This window comes from Hemicordylus capensis, chromosome 6 (assembly GCF_027244095.1).
Source record: "Hemicordylus capensis ecotype Gifberg chromosome 6, rHemCap1.1.pri, whole genome shotgun sequence".
Classification (NCBI taxonomy): Eukaryota; Metazoa; Chordata; class Lepidosauria; order Squamata; family Cordylidae; genus Hemicordylus; species Hemicordylus capensis.
The window spans coordinates 74,202,303-74,215,390 of NC_069662.1; the positions used below are offsets into that span (position 1 = coordinate 74,202,303).

General features: G+C 43.3%; 1 long non-coding RNA gene across 2 annotated transcripts in view; it reads left to right on the forward strand.

Annotated features, from left to right (window-relative positions):
- Nucleotides 1–2,205: 2,205 nt before the first annotated feature.
- Nucleotides 2,206–13,088, forward strand: part of LOC128332171 (uncharacterized) — a 63,223-nt gene continuing 52,340 nt past the window's right edge. The window contains exons 1-2 of one of the 2 annotated variants that reach the window (XR_008310595.1): nucleotides 2,206–2,330; nucleotides 3,207–3,320. This is a non-coding gene — a long non-coding RNA (uncharacterized LOC128332171). Of the gene's footprint in view, nucleotides 2,331–3,206; nucleotides 3,321–3,349; nucleotides 3,446–13,088 lie in introns of those variants that run through there. The other variant, XR_008310596.1, reaches the window with a different exon arrangement.

Below are 13,088 nucleotides of genomic sequence, written 5' to 3' on the forward strand. Positions count from 1 at the left end.
TTGTTGGCCCGACCTTGGGCCCAAAGGAGCAGAAGGGAAAGTAGGTTTAGAAGCCTTCTTCATTCAGACAAGACTGCAACAAACTCTGGGCTTAGCTTGCATGTAGAAAACAGTAAGCTAAGCCACACTCAACCAAAGACAACCTAATCTTAAAGAGACAGGACATGTATACTACAGGTCTGGCTGCTTCTGGTGGCCTGATGAGGTGAGTGCCCTCTTCCCAGCGTGCATCCACTCCACCCATTTCTTCCACAGTAACTGCCTGAAGGGCCGATTGCAGCTCACATCCATGACCTGCAACTGGCTTGTCATCCCCATTGGGATGATTACTAGGTCAGTCTGGTTTTCAGAGAGGATGGTGTTCTAAGGCACCTGAATGCATCCAGTATCAGCATTCGTGGCATCCTTGCTGGGGGCGGGAGAGGGTTCTAACCAGACAGAACTAAGTCAGTCAAATGTTGCTCCATCCACCCCTGTTCCTGTGTACTACTCCACTCCTGTGCACATTCCTGTGCACTTATCACCCCCGTGGGCCACCTCACATTCTTTGGCAGCAACTTCTCACCATTGGCAAGCACCTTCAGCATCACCAAGAACCAGTCCTTCTTTCTCTCACCCTAGTACGCTGATGGAAGACCTGGCCTGCTAGAGCACGTGGCACGCGGGCGCTCTGCTAACTTCATTTCCCTGCTCGTGTGCCATTATGGCACACAGTGACACATGAGTAGACCCCTGACTGGGAGGCTACAAGCAGCCTCCCAGTATCGGGGGCCCCCCAAATCAAGGGGTCCCCCAAGCAGCCCCCAATCCCCACAGCCCCCACCGGCTCTGTGATGGAGCTGGCAGTCATGTGGGCAGCTGATCCGGCTGCCCAGGGCTGCACGTTTGTGTGTGGGGAGACCGGGCTAAGCCCGCTCTCCCTGCAAACCCGCCAGAAGCTCTTCTCACTGATCGTGCGAAGAGCTTCAGAGTGAAATAAAAATGACCATAAGAACATTAAATAGTTTGGTATAAAATCCATCAAATTGCTTCCAACCAAACTTCAAAAGAGTGCCTTAGCTGAGTCAGAGTTTTCTGTTAAAGAATTTCCCAATATAATTTGGTCCTTTTGTATTGCTCTAATGTCTTCAACTTTTTTTTTTAAGCAATTGACTTAAAGCCAGCCAGAAGGCATATGATTTGTAGTAAGCTCATTGCTTAGATGGCCACTTTACTACAATATGTGACATTTTAGGAAGGGCTGTAGTGTGGAAACTCCTTTTGCCTTTCAGTCAGCCCAGGGGAAACAGCAATAAACTGCTGCTGGATCATTCAATATTAATTTAACTATCACTGGTTGTGACTATACAGAGTTAGGACATGTCTAGCAGTACTTCCTGCAGGAAGTATCTTGGGGTGTATCTTATGCTCCAAAACCCTGCTCTTCTATAGCTAAATTTCTAGTAGGAATATATTCCTACTCCAAGATATATATATCTCCAAATGTTCCCCTAGACTGTAGTTGCCTCAGCATTCAATTACTACAACTGCCAAAGTTTATATACTGCTTTTCAACAAAAGTGCTCAAAGCTGTTTACATTGAACACACAGATAAATTAGGATGGTCCCAAAAGGGCTCACAATCCAAAAATACACATAAGATAGACATCAGCAACAGTCACTGGAGGGTTGCTGTGCTGGGTCTGGATAGAGACAGTTACGCTTCCCCTGCTAAATTTAACAGAATCACCACTTTGAAAGGTGATTCTTTGCTCAGTTAGCGGGAGTGTTACTCATAATAGTAATAATAGCCCAGCTACTATTTTACCAGTTAAAGACTAATACAATAAGATATTAGTGACTCTCTGGAACACCTGGCCAAATAGACAGAATCAATCCATGTTGTCTAATCCTTTGTTTTAACCACATTATACTACCTGTTTCTATTTAGAGTACAGGGTAATTTCGTCTCCTGCTTTCAAGTTACAGAACTGTTCCCAGAAGACTGTGCTAAGCATCTGAAGGGTCCACCTAATTTCAGAACAGACCTGGACTTGAAACAGTAAACCACACTCACATATTACTCAGGAGGTGGGCATTCATAGTAAGCCTGGTCCGTTGCAGGGCAACCAATGATGTCACACAGTACATCATAAAGAATAAAGGGACACGTGCTGTCCCTAGAACATGGTACAGTAGCATTGTGTGCCATTTAAGGATTGGGATATAGCTCAGTTGTCTGTACACCTTGAATGCCCAGAATTTACTCCAAAATTAATTATTTGCTGTTGAGAGTCTCAGAGTGCTGGACAGCAGCTCTACCTAGACATCTGAAGATTCAGCAAAAAGGGGTGATGTTACGTCATGTGTAGTTGCTTTTTTGCACAGGCCAGTAATACATTCCTTTGGTCACCTGTATGTTATGTAATAATAAGCTTGCTTTGTTTTAAACATAATACTGTACAATATCTTGGTAGTGCTTATGGCAGCCCTGTAAGGTAGGTTCATATTATTATCCTCATAATACAGATGGCAAGGCTAAGGCCAAGAAAGAAAATGAGTCCTTTCTCATGATCAGTGAGAAAGGGCTCAGGGTGCATGGGGAGGTAGCCTTGAAAACCTTACCTCCTCCACAGATTATTCCCGCCGTCCATGCTGGGCGCGGAGCTCGGGCACCCAGCTGTGCAGCTGCCTCCTCGGGCAGTGTGGAGGGTCGGTGGCCGAGACACATCACCCCCACTCCTGGAACTCCCATAATGCACCATGCAAGTGCACGGTGCATTGTGGGGATTCCCCAGCACTAGTCAGTAGACTGCTGCTGTGTTGACACTGCACAAAGCTGCATGGCACTGACACATGATCATTTAGCCTAGGCTAAGGATGGACTCATGCCCTTAACCCTGGCTAACAGGTGGGGCTCTTTGACAGGTTTGCCACCGTGCCACAACCAGGAGCCATGTGGCTCCCGGTGGTTTTCACATGCAGGCAAAGCCAGGCGTGGCTCCCTCAGCCCAGTTTTGTCTAGGCATGAGAACAGCTTCACTGACTTGCCTAAGATCACTTAGTGAGTCCCTAGCAGTAGCAAATTTGAATGGGGGCCTTCCTGGTCCACAGTTCAGTGTCTTAGTCACAACATTATTCCAGTCATCATTCTCATTTCTTCTAGGGATATCCTCCCCCTCCCCCTCCCCACCGTATAAATAGTTTCTTGTTTACTTTCCCCACAGGATTTGAATGCATACATCTAGGAGAGCCGGGAGAGCTATATAAGAGTAACAGAGTAGCTGATGAGGCTGTTGGATACAGAGACCTGGGACATCCAGCGTGGTGCCAAGAACTTGGTAAGACAAGCACAGCAAGAGTAGGAGGAGGAAGTAAATCCCCTTCCCTATAATTCTGAGGCTCCAGCAGGCAGCAATGAGGTACCCAGATGAAGGCAACACAGGGCAATAATAAACATGCATATGTAAGCAAATTGAATTTATATAATTGTATCACGTTTCAAATCAGATGAATGTCTACAAACATTTTAAAACATGCAAAAATCACTAAAGATGAAAAATCACTCTCATTTCTTTGACATGACTTGTTCTCCTAGTCCGCTCACCCTGTGGCGTAATACAGGTACAACGAAGAGAATATGGTGCTATAAGTTTCAGTAGTTCATATGGTTGTGTTTCCACACTGGGAAGCATTTGCAATAATGAAGGACCACAAAAGATTATGGAGATGATTTACTTCACAATGACATTTTCCCTGAAGAAATGGGATTGTGGACACTCACCTGTTGTTGCTTCTTTTATTTGTAAGCAATACAAAAGATTAGGAAAAACTATAATATGGTCCTAGGTTAACAATATATAACTACAAAAGATAAGATTATAAATGGGTATTTTAACAGTAAAGGTTAATAATGCTGCATAAAATTGTTTAAATTGCAATAAGGATTGTTTTAAAAAGTCATAATGCATTAAAAGTCCTCATAAATATGCTGGTTAGGTAATTTGTTCAAGTATCGTAAAGGTCTTCAGGCATATGTTGACTAGATTGTGTGATCTTATGATTCCAGAGAGTTTGTGTCCTTATAGATCCTTATAAAGTCAGATGTGTTTCGACTCGTAGTCTTCCTTAGTGACTTTCCATATATTGTTCTCATGAGGGCATAGCGCCTCCAGACTCTCTAAATAAAATAGCCCGACTCTATAAAAATTACTTCCACCCCCTATTATACTCATCATCTTGTAAACTAAATTAAAAGGAGAAACAAGCTTACCCTTTTGATCCAAACAAATTTTCACAGTATTCCCTAGGTCCACTTCTCACTCAGCTGCCCTCAGAATCATGCGCTTGGCCTCTGGCAAGACATGTGGCGCCCCCCCCCCGGTATTGGGGGTCCAAAGGGTGCCAGGGGGGAGTGGGGAGACATTTGCGCTCACATCTTTATTATGCGGGGCATGCCAGTTAGATAAGTACACCCCACACCTATCCTATATTCGCTTTAGGATGAGGTAAGAAATGAACACAGGTTTCCAGACAATGCCATTCAAATATTATTTCTTGTTTACACAGACAGGTGTTATTGACTGGTTTGTTTTATCCAGACATCGAGTCCTTCCCAAGGACCTGAGATGGCTGAATTTTATTGTCAATTGTTATAGATATCGTCGCAGAATATAGGCTGTTCCCAGTAAAGCTGCTTTTTGTAATTGGCTGATGGTGATTTCTGTGGCCCCTATGGTGTTGAGGTGCTCTTCAAGGTCTTTTGGAACTGCACCCAGGGCGCCAATTACCACTGGGATGATTTGGGTCTTCTTCTGCCACAGCCTTTCAATTTCAATTTGTAGATCTTTGTATTTGGTGATTTTTTCTATTTCTTTTTCTTCTATTCTGCTATCCCCTGGTACTGCTATGTCGATTATTTTGACTTGTTTTTCTTTCTTCTTGACTACAGTTATATCTGGTGTATTGTGTGGCAGATGTTTCTCTGTTTGTAGTCGTAAGTCCCATAATATTTTTACATCTTCATTTTCTTCAACTTTTTCAATTTGATGGTCCCACCAATCTTTGGCTACAGGTAGCTTGTATTTTTTGCAGATGTTCCAGTGTATCATCCCTGCTACCTTGTCATGCCTTTGTTTGTAGTCAGTCTGTGCGATCTTTTTACAACAGCTGATTAGGTGGTCCACGGTTTCATCTGCTTCTTTACAAAGGCGGCACTTGCTGTTTGTTGTGGATTATTCGACTTTTGCTCGTATTGCATTTGTTCTTAGTGCCTGTTCTTGCGCAGCCAGTATTAAACCCTCTGTTTCTTTCTTCAAGTAACCATTCTTAAGCCATTGCCAGGTCTTGGTGATGTCCGATTTTCCACTTATATTGTGCAATTATTGACCATGCAGTGGCTTATTTTTCCATTTTTCTGCTCGGTTCTTGACTTGTTCTTTCTTGTAGGCCTGCTTTCTTTCATTGGTGTTGAATAGTTTCGTGTTATTGACCATTTGAAGTGCATCTTCTGTGTACTCCACATGCTCATTGCTTTTTAAATACATATCTGAATGTTTTTGCTGGCACCAGTTGTTTCTAAACATTTTAGAATCCATGTGTGTAGCAATGAATCGAAGGCTTTCTTGTAGTCAATCCATGCAACACTTAGATTGGTTTTTCTTCTCTTGCAATTTTCTAAAATCATTTTGTCAATCAGCAGCTGGTCTTTTGTGCCTCTGGTGTTCAGGCAATTTCCTTTCTGTTCAACTGGAAGCTGTTTGGTTGTTGTTGTTGTTATTACATTTATATCCCACTCTTCCTCCAAGGAGCCCAGAGCGGTGTACTACATACTTGAGTTTCTCCTCACAACAACCCTGTGAAGTAGGTTAGGCTGAGAGAGAAGTGACTGGCCCAGAGTCACCCAGCTAGTATCATGGCTGAATGGGGATTTGAACTCAGGTCTCCCTGGTCCTAGTCTAGCACTCTAACCACTACACCATGCTGGCTCTCAAATTTAACTGTGTAGTAAAATAGGCCACAAAATATTGTCATTAACAATAAATAAATAGGTGATCTGGTGCAGAACACCTGAGCCCCTATTCCCCACCACCCCACCACTTTTTTGTTTGCCACCCCCACTGCATCTGCCCGCCTGCCAGGCCCATCGGCTGCTTCAGCTGCCCACTGTTTGCTGCTTCAGTTGCGGCAGCCGCCAGCCATTCATGGCCACCCATCTGCTGGGTCCGGCCGTGGCCGCCACTCTGGCTGCCCGCCAGATCCGCTGGTTGCTGCCGCGCTGGCTGGCTGGCTGGCTGGCTGCTGGTCACAGCCACCTGACTGCCAGGCCCACCGGCCATTCATGGCCACCATTCACAACCTCCCATCAGCCATCTTCTCCCTGCCTCCCCGGTGGCTGGCCATTCACCAGGCTGCCTCTTCTCCCCACCCCCCAGCTTCGGCCGCCTGCCATTTGCTGCTCTGGTCATGGTGGCCACCCATCTGCTGGAACTGGTCATGGCCACTGCGGCTGCCTGCCGGGCCTGCTGGTTGCAGCCACTTGCCCACCTGCTGGGCCCACCTGCCGTTCATGCTGCCATTTGCAGCCGCTTGTCTGCTGTCTTCTCACTGCCTCCCCCCTGGGTGGGTGGCCATTCACCAGGCCGCTGCTTCTCCCCCCACCCTGCGGTCTCCCGTCACTAATTGGTAGCTCTCTCGCGAGAGCTGCCACACGTGGGATTAGTGACGGATGCGCCTAAGAGAATTAAATATATAGAAAAATGCTTTCTCAAAAGAGATACCCATGAGTACCAAAGAGGTACTGTCACTGTTCTTTTTGTGATTTGTTTAGGATTTTTAGGAAATGAAAAATAAAGACAGAAAGGAAGAAAAGGATGGGAGGTGGGATGGGGGAGAAATATATAGTAAGCATTAAAAGTGGATCCTGTGTTGCAAAGTGGGGATAAAGATGGGTTCCAAGACTGAAAAGGTTGAAAGCAGGGATGTGCATTTCGTTTCGGATACAAAACGTTTTGTGAACAAAACAGGCCATTTTGGCTCTTTTGTAGCCAAAACAAAACACCCAATGCTCAAAACAGAAAATTTTGTAGCCAAAACAAAACGTCCCTGTTTCGGATACAAAACGTTTTGTTGTTTCGGCTGTTTAGGAACTCCATTTTGCAATCGCAGAAAGTCTTTCTCCTTCAGTCTCCATTTTGAGTTTTGACATCTGTTTGAATCTCCAGCCCGCAGATTGGCCAGCGAAAGCATGGGCTGATCTGCTGGCAATTGCCTCCTTATTCCTTTTAAGCAAATTTAAGGGTAAATTTTACTCTCATTGCCCAGTGGGGCAGTGTGCATTTCACTGTTGTTGTTTCACACTGTTGTGTAGATCAATTGCATTTCGGGCGGGGAGGATGTGTATGTGCATGACCTTTGGAAATCTGCCTGATTTTTTCCAAAGCTCTGCTGTTGTTGATGTGTGATGTTGATGTTATTTGGGGTGGATTGGGGGCAGAAAGGGGGCTTTAGGGGCAGAAGAGTTGTTCAGGTGGTAGTGCCCCAATGGGTGCCTGCTGCCACCTAGATTCCAAAGGAATTGGGGGAAAGAGCTGATTTTTAAAGAATTTCTGATGTTGAACTGTCTTTGGGGCAGATTCGGGGAAGAAAGGGGGCCTGAGGGGCAAAACAGTGGGTTGGGTGGCAGTGCCCCAAGGGGTGCCTGCCACAACCCAGATTCCAAAGGAATAGGGCAAAGGGCTGATTTCTTAGGAATTGTTGGAAGTTTACGCTTCTTTAAGGTTCCTCCCCCAGGGAATAATGGAGGTTTCAGCAGACCCATAACGCCACCTGGGGGGCACTGGGGTGGCCAGGAGTGAGTGGTGGTGTAGTGCACATAGGGTGCCAACCACCCCACATGGGTTGTTAACCCATGGGGTGCTGGGTTCTGTTGTTTCTGAGGTGTTCTGTGTGTACTGTAGATTCTCTGGCAGCATATGAGATTTTCAGTGACAAACCATGAATCCACTCTCATATGCTACAAGAGAATCTGAATCTACACTCAAAACATCTCAGGAACAACAGAACCCAGTACCCCATGGGTTAGTAACCCATGGGGGTGGTTGGCACCCTATGTGCTCTACACCACCACTTGCTCTGGGCCACCCTGGTGCCCCCCAAGTGCAGTTATGGGGCAGAAATTATGGAGGTCCATCATGCCCTATGGGGAAGAACTTTACAGACACGCAAACTCCATTACATCTTTAAAAATCAGCCTTCTGCCCAATTCCTTTGAAATAATTCTGGCAGCTTCCTTGCCCCCACAGGGCACTACTACCCACCCTACTCTGCTCTGGGCCACCCCTTTCCCCCCAACATGAAGTTATACTTTTGCTAAAACCTCAATTCTTCCCTAAGGGAAAAATCCTATACTTCAAAAATTCACCAAAAACCAGCCCTTTGCCCAATTCCTCTGAAATTTGGGTGGTAGTTTCCACCAATTGGGCACTATCACCCCCACCCACTAGTTTTTCCCTGGGGCCATTTTTAAAAAATCCAAAACGTTTCGGATTCGGATTTTGCGATTTCGAACAAAGAACAAAATTGGGGTGTTTCGGATTGGTTGGTTTTGAACAAAGAACAAAATGGGGGTATTTCGGATTCAGGCCGAAAACAAAACAAAATGCACAACCCTAGTTGAAAGTAGGAACTGACCATCTGGTTAAGTTTGAAGGCAGTTCTTAGGTTTTTATAGGGTGGGGAGATAAGGAAAAATAAACCAGTTAGTAAAAGAATTCAGGCTATGTTTGTAGAGGAAATTGAGTGGACTAATGCTGAGGTTATTTGTCCTGCTGCATTGAACCAGCTCATTTTCCTTTGCTCCCTGCTAGCCTTTCCAGTGCAGAATTAGATTGTACTAGACAGAGGCAAGACATCGCTAGGCAGTGTTGCTAGGCACCACCACACACAGCAGCTGAGTAGGTCAGCCACCTCTGTGTGACAGTGAAGAATTAAGCTATTTAATTCCATATTAATTGCAAATCACTTTTAGTGTTCATATGTATAGGAATGGCTATACAAAATAAGCAAAGGAAGCATACAGGGAGAGGTGGAAACAGTAAATTAGTGAATGCATTTGGCTGAAATTGATGATAATTTGGGTATGCTGTCAAAATTGCTGTGGTTTTCTTTCCTCCCAGCCCCACACCCTCCCCACATTAAAAGTTTTCTGTAGACCTGAGCCAAAATTGCTAGTTTAGGCAAATATATTTGGAGGGGCAAAGCACCTCTTTTTCCTACGGTTTTTTGTATGTTTTAATGTTTACATATTTTATTGACTTGCCCCCTTGTTCTGAGGGCTGTCATCACACAACCAAATCTGATTAGCCATACAGTCTCGATTGCAAGGGATGACCCATGTGACTAATCTAGGAAGCAACTGCTGCCAGAGAAAAAATGGGAATTCTTTCCAGTCTTGTTCAGTGCCAATATTTGTATAATCTTTAAATATTTGGGAGGATAAATTTTCACTACACTAAAATAGCTAGTCTCAGATCAAAAGTGAAGAATATTGGGTGCAGCCCAAGTTTATTGTATTTCCATTAAAATTGTACAAAGTTTAACCAATGTTAAACATTATCTAACTATAGTCTAATTACAAGAAATGTAAATAATATATTGGTTTGTTTGTTTGTTTGTTTAATATATTTCTATACTGCCCAAAACTTGCATCTCTGGTCAAAACAATTAAAACCATTTAAACATTAAAATCAATCAAACAATTAAAATCATTTAAACATTAAAATAAAAATAATTTTAAACCCATCTTTCAAAGTATCAAAACTATAAATCTAATTAAAAGCCTGGGTGAATAAATATGTCTTCAGTACAAGCAGAAGGTTGCCGGTTCAAATCCCCGCAGGTACTATATCGGGTAGCAGCGATATAGGAAGATGCTGAAAGGCATCATCTCACACTGCATGGGAGGAGGCAATGGTAAACCCCTCCTGTATTCTATATTTAAAAAAAAAACCCACAGGGCTCTGTGGGCACCAGGAGTCAAAATTGACTTGACAGCACACTTTACCTTTACTTTAATATTGTAAACCTCTTTGGATGCCTTTGTCAAAGCAGAAAGGTAGTATAAAAGTATAACAAACACATGCACACACATTATCCATGATCAAACAGTCACATTTTTTTCTTTTCTGCAAAGGGATCTGTAGCTTTGGCATGTATCGTCAATACATAAGCCATTTAATTGTTCATAACAATAAGAGCTAATATAGAACCAGCAGGCAGAAATATATGGCCTCCTGAGGAATAGTTTTTGTGGGGCAAAAGGGAAAAGTGGTGGGGGAGAGGGAAAGTGTGCCCTTTTGCTATCCTTAAATGATATCCCTGCAGGAAGTGTGAGCATTTATTGTTTTATGGGTTGCAACTCAACAGCCTTGCGGGGAGATGGAAAGTGAATTTGGAAGGGAGAAGAACCCTGCTACTCTTTTTCCTAGTAGCAGTCTCACAGAAGAACTAAAGCAGTAAGCTGTAGTTTGTGAATATTTTCTGTTCTTCCAGCTGTGAGCTGATCTACGGCTTGGATGGCTTACTGCCATCTGCTGAAAGACCTGTCCAGGGGACAGTGGGAAAAGTTGGCTAATGATAGCTATGTGCATGAAAATGTTTGCCAACAAGTAATAATAATGTTAATAAATCTTATCCTTTCTACAAATTGCAGTTCTCTGTTCTGGAGACATTGGCATGCAAGAGAATGCCACCCAGTTCCCACTGAGACAAACAGTGTGTTAGGTAGAGCTGCTGTACAGCACTCTGAGACTCTCAACAGCAAATAATTAATTTTGGAGTAAATTCTGGGCATGCAAGGTATAAGGCAGACTGCCAGAGACACTATTCAGACCATATACAGTGACAATGAGTCTGACAAAGTACACAATTCTAGTCACTGAATGTAAAATTCCTTATTAGAATAACCATCTGCCAGATTTTGACCAGCCAGAAGTTTGGCCAGTTCATTTTAAATAAAACATTGATTAGAAAAGAAAAGAGCCTTGAATGGAAGGGTGGGGAACTCTCAACAAGTGAATTGTGGACCCTGGCTTCACACTTTAAATGTACTCTGTTTTTACAATGTGAATAAAATACTTGTTTTTATAGTGCTGCAAGCTTCAAACCATTTAAACAATAACATAATCAGCAAACTTTACTAAACAAATTGGTGGGAACAATTTTTAGATGGTGGGGCTGAAGGTTAAGGGTACGTTTATCCTGGTGGTTGTTGCATTGTTTGCTTTCACACTTTTTTCAGTTTCAGGGGGGGAAAGCATCAGCATTAAAGTTGTAGTAATATGTATATTTATTTAAATGTGTATATTTATTTAAACATAATTGATATATGAGTTGATTAAAAGTTAGATGATCAACCAATTGAGGGTTTATTAAAAAAAATTAATGGACAGGCATAATTTTTCAGTTTTCTTGTTCTCAGGATATTAATTCTTAGGTGCCCATACTTCTCCATTCTTGTCCTGTTAGGACACTCAAAATATTAATGGTTTGGGTTGAAATTGTAGTTAAGATTTTATTTCCACATTATACTTTTGATAGAAATGTGCACTGAATCCCAAGGGTGCATGGATACACTTGGCATGTAATGTTCAGGCTTTTGTATCCCAGATATAGAGGTCAGCCATAATTACAGAGAAGATTGCTAGCTAGTCTGAATTTAGTTTTCATGTCTGAAGGCTTAAGTGAGTAATTGAAGATTGAGATGGTTAATATTAGCATCATATACATGCTCCATGCAAAAACCTTTTATTTGCAGGTAGGGGTGTTGTAGCAGGTTACAAGCCTTTGCTTCAGAGCAAGCCCACATGAGGGGAAGAAAAATGCTGAATCATCCCCTCAATGCTTTCTGAGCAAAGAATTCTAACCAAACTTTCCTGTAATCTTGGTAGACTGCCTACCATCCCCATCCCAATTATCGACAGAGCTTAAACCACCCCTGGGCTTGGGTGGAAATCCCAGGGAAAACTCCCCCCTTCTTTTGCTGTTGGAAAAGTATACAAAACCCTTCTACATGCAAGCTTATATGTGGTGAGAAAACTGGTAGTTGCTGATGATGTGTTTTGCACCAGAGAAACCCCCTTCCTGCCTCCCTCTTTCCTGAGTTAAAAATACACACAGAGAGGCTTGCAAAATGCAAAGAACAAAAAAACCCCAAAATACAACTTTATTCAAATGCTAAGACTGCTTCAGTCTGAGGCTCTCTCAGCTTTTAGTTACAGGTAAAAGAAATACTCAGTAGGTTACAAGAATACTTCAAAAAGCTCCCCAGATGATGTTCATTTCAGACACTTTTAAAATTGTGGTTAGCAAGTTGCAAAGAACATGGATGTAGGAAAATACAAAAGCATGTTTAAAAGCTTACAGATAGACCATCCTAGAACTGTATCAGAGATTTACAAAGCACACACAAGAAATATAAGTTTCTAACACAAAATCTGACTAACAAACTGTTCCCAAGGCTGAATCCCCCTTTCCTTGAAAACTCACCCACCATCTGATGAGAATAAAGTTTCCTGCAATCCTGTCTCTCAAGGATCTGCAGAGGTCCTTCCATGAGAGAAATCTCCAGTCTAGCTTTTGACCATGAGGGATCAAAACTCCATTGCTCCTCACTAAGTCTTTCTGCCTGAGCTTTTCTCACCTCCAGCCTAGCTTCTTTCTCACAAAGGAACCTTTTCTTCCTCCTCATGGCTCTCTAGGTCCCACCCACCTGGTGTGCTGATTGGCTGAGCTCTGGAGTTCACCAGCCTGTCAGTCAGAACAGGGTTCACTTTCTGTTTACTCTTTAGTGGGAGGGTTGGCTGGTCACTAACAAGTGTGCTGAACCGATTCTATTTGAACCTGGTTTGAATAGAACCAGCCCAGTTCAACTGGTTTGGACTCAAACTGGACCCCCCCAAAAGGGATTCCAGTCTGAGTTTGAGCTGAACCCATTCGGAACTGGTTTGGCAATTCGAGGGGGCATGCTTCCAAAAAGGAATCTAGCAAGGAGTCTGCTTTACAATCGGGGGGGGGGGGCTGCCTATATTTTAAAAGACCGTAATAATGGT